Raw genomic sequence first — 4,530 nt, 5'->3', positions numbered from 1 at the left:
GGATAATTCTTTTAATTTTATAGATAAGTATAGTTTCTAAAGTTATTCAAGTATTTATCAAATTTAGCTTTTTAAAAACTACTTTGGCTTCCACAGTATGTAAGGATACTGTCGTTTGCCCCACACATCAAACGAACCGCAATCTCTTGGGGAACTAAGGGTGGGCCTGGGTCACGGTTAGGAAAAGCAAAATGTCACTTTGGGGGAACTTATAAAAGTATAAAAAGAGATTTATCTGGCTGTAAAAGTCATAAAAGTTATTTACTTTCTGCATTTAGGCTTTTAAAAAGTGCTTCACGTCCTGGCACTACTATAACTACATACTGTATTCTAATAAGACAAAAAAAAACATTTATGGAAAGGCAAATTCACTCCCCGTTATCTTCTATGTAAACCCCCGTATTCACAAACATCACTATGAAGTCTCACAGTACGCGTAGACGCACAGGGTGACACACGAACCATTCACAGAGCTCTATTCAACGCTGTGCGTTCGATTTGCTTCACTTAAGCAAGCGTCGTTTGTGAATACGGGCGTTAGTCTAAGATTAAATTATACAGGATATTAAGTAGAACTTTTAACGTTTTTAGTCCACAAGTATTTGCGAAGTTGCCAAAGTGCAGTCCAGTTATGGTAATGCAGATTTCAAAGACAAGACATTAGCATAATTTGAAGTGCATGTATAACTGAATTTGCGGAATAATAAGATATTTCGTAGCGAAATTATGCGCTTGTAAAACTTAAATGCCGAAGATAAAACGTCAAGAATTTAATACTGCAAAGTATATGATAATTTTATCATTATGTGTACCAAGAATTTCTGTGTAATTTTGTTGTTAAATTTTCATACTTATAACTTTTTCAGTAATATTATTTGGATACCAAGCCAAGATATAAAATTTTGATTGCTTAAATCAAAGACCTTATGAATGAAAAAAAAAACCTTCATTTGTATAAATCTGAACAAAAGTTGATAGAATCAAGGAGGAAAAGTTCCGAAAATTACACAAGGTATGTGTCATTAATGTCATTGTTCTTGTAAATGTCATCATCATCATTTCAGCCATAAAACGTCCACTGCTGAACTTAGGCCTCCCCCAATGATTTTCCATGGCCCGGTTGGTAGTGGCCTGCACCCAGCGCCTTCCTGCTACCTTTATGAGGTTGGTCCACCTTGTGGGTGGACGTCCATGCGTGGCCTTCACTCCAGAACCTTGCCGCCCCATCGGCCGTCAGTTCTGCGTACTATGTGCCCTGCCTATTGCCACTTGTAAAAAACATGATTCACGTTAAACAAAGATTGATTTCTGTCTTATTACACTGTGGCATAGTTCATCTTCACAACGCTAGGGTCAAGTTACGTAGAGGCCAAGTGCTCGTGAAAGGCTATTAGGGACTATATTCAGGTGTGGATTACGTTTCATTCGATTATATTATTATGTGACGCTTTGTTATTTGTTTATTGCCATTTCACCTTTCTTATCCTTCTGTATCCATTACTTTCTATCGAATTATTAATATGTAGTCGAGGGTAATGATACCGTGACTTTGCCACAAAAACAAGCATTGTCTGGAAAACAAATTATCTTGGGACAAATGGAAGGCAGACGTGCTCGGGGCAGGGCACCGACGAGATGGTCGGACGCGGTGAGGAAGACGGTGGGCGGGAGTTTGCATCGTGCGGTCCACAAAGCTTATGACCGCAGTCTGTGGAGGAACACTATCTGTGGTCGCGATCCTCATCAGTGACTGAGGAAGAAGAAGACACTTTGCTTGGCGCATCTACTTTTCATTTAAATAACGCGTATACAGGGTGTTGATTTCAATCCTCGCCATATTTATTTAGATGATCTATTATGACATAAATAAACGCATTATCCACCAAAAAAAAATTTCAAATGAACGTGGAATTTTTAGTGAATATTTTTCGTGCGACATCAACTGTACTGTGCTTCGCATACTGCGATAAGTTTACACTGCGGCACCATCGAGCTACGCGAATTGCTCGCTTATCATGTCGGATAGCTACAGAAGGCAGCCACATAAAGTAGGCAGTGTAAATAAGTATTTTTCTTTCTAACTAAAGTTAAAGTTCGTTTTAAATTTCTAACTCAATTTTTTTACTGATTCGTGATCATAATAAGCTACATAATCAACTCCCTAAATATGGCGAGTATTGAAATCAACACCCTGTATACAATCACACATACTCTCCATTCCATAGTATGTCGACCAGACTGACAACAAAAAAGCAGTAGACGACCCAAGCTTCGCCCATATAAGTTAGCATAGACAATCTGACGTTGACGAACGTCTCGGCCTTAATGTAACATCGTACAATGTAACCGTCCGGCCGTCGACCGTCGTCACGGACTCGCTAACTGTCCCTTATTTGAGGTGTGCTGCTAAATTAATTCGTAAACGATTTATTTTGTTAATAAACGAGGTTCAGAAGAGCTTGTGAAGTTTTATTAGGTACTACTAGCTGACCCGGCGAACTTCGTACCGTCTGAAATATGCCTATTTTCATCAGAAATAATATAGAATTCTAAAACGGTGAGACTTTTTCAGCCAATAGTAGTAGAACCAGTAGTTTGGAAGCCTACAAATACAGCCTACAAATACAAAATCACAAATCTATCGTCATTATTAGTGTGAATAAGGCCATTTGGCAGATAATATTGACGCCCGTTTTGCTATGTACTGTGTAAGGTATCATTTAAAAATCAAGTCTCTTTTCAAATTGAATAGGGCGTTCGTTTCAGCCGAACCTGACGTCCACTGCTGGACAAAGGCCTCCCCCAAGGATTTCTACAAAGATCGGTCCTGCGCCGCTCACATCCAGGCACATCCCGCGACCTTCACCAGTTCGTCGGTCCACCTAGTGGGAGGCCTAGACTGCCGGCTCGTGGTCGCCACTCGAAAACATTTTCTACCCAAGCGGCCATCAGCTCTGCGAGCTTCACAGGGCGTTCACGTTAATTTATTTAACTCAAATTAAGCAGAGCTTCTATTACATGAACAAAAACGATATCCTAAAAATGAAAATTTACCTAATCAGTAAAATTAATTAAACTTTCTGTAAACAGGATGCCTTTTTAATCAGTATTTTGAACGAAATATTATAATGTTTTACACATTAAAATTTTTTTAATTTTTTTTTTTTTTAAATGAGTATGTCTTGAGTATGTCTCATAAAAACTCATAAAACTCATTTATTTTTACAAAAAAGCTTTTAAAAAGCCCTTTTACACGTCCCAATGTTAACCCTACCACTGCTTCAGGACAATAAATGGGCCAGTGCTGAGAAGAAGCAGCGCAAGAAACTCAGTCACTATTGTCTGAAACAAAATATTTTGATTAGATTTTTAGATCACTAGATCGTAAGTCCCAGTCATTCTTATTCCAGTCTTATACTGACGTGTCCATCAGTTGGGGATGATCTGTCTTGTAATTTAATTGCCAAGTAATTAAGTCAATTAATATCTGAGGGAAGGGCGGACATCCGTCCTCCGATGTACAGATGACCCGTTTATGTGTTTGGGCTCCGGCTACAGGACCTTTCATCCTGTACATCAATGTATAAAAAGGACATTAAATAAGTCCATGAAGGTGCAATTAAAATGTGCGGACAGTTACAATTTTTATACCAATTTCAATCAATAATTGTATTTAGCCACATATTTTTACGTATTTATTTTTGAATGACGATTTCATAATTTGCTGGAAATTCAGTAATTTTTTATGTTAAATGAAAATGAAAAATCTTCGATTTTTTTGTTATAATAATTAAACAATGCTTGCTTAAGAGTCATCCCTAATTTTGGAATGAAACAAAGCTAGTGGACGAGAAAATGAGGTTTAATCTTTTCTCTCTTTCTTACATTAGAATAAATACTGCACCATCAAATCTCCCCCATAAACCTGCCTCTATCAAATCCTTTGCAATTGAAACCGACACTTCAATTATGAACCCTAACGTCTCAGAGACGTACGATAATGATATTTGTACCTCTAGCACGAATAACTTTCGTCTTCGAATGGTTGGCGTATTCGAATCGCCCTCGAAAGATTAGTATGAATAATAACGTGTAAAGGTACTCTTTAAAAGCTTACTTGCAAAATAAAATGAGTTTTGTTTGTTTTCATTTTATAAGAGTTTTAAACAGCGCTCCTACGGGCGTCACGAGAACTGAAAAACAATAGCACGAACAACTGTGACATTTGTTTTCCTATCGAGATAGAATAGTAAACGTGACGTAAAGTGAACTTAATATGAGAAATGGTAGCACGAAACTAATTTTGACAATCGAATCGTCACGTTATCGTTGAATTCGCAGGTGCGCGAATATTGTTTCACCGTCAATTTTGTAGTGAGAAGGTTGAATAGGCCAAGGATTCGAAGACAAAAGTTTTTCGTGCCAAAGGTACAGGCATAATAGAACTTTATTAGCATAATACAATGATAACTGTAGCGTGGCTCTCCACCCTTCCTCTTGACCTTTACTCGGCTGATAATAAAGGTCGGA

Source organism: Ostrinia furnacalis, unplaced genomic scaffold (genome assembly GCF_004193835.3).
Source record: "Ostrinia furnacalis isolate ACB-3 unplaced genomic scaffold, ASM419383v2 OfSCF7614, whole genome shotgun sequence".
NCBI lineage: Eukaryota > Metazoa > Arthropoda > Insecta > Lepidoptera > Crambidae > Ostrinia > Ostrinia furnacalis.
Note: the sequence above shows the minus strand (reverse complement) of the source record.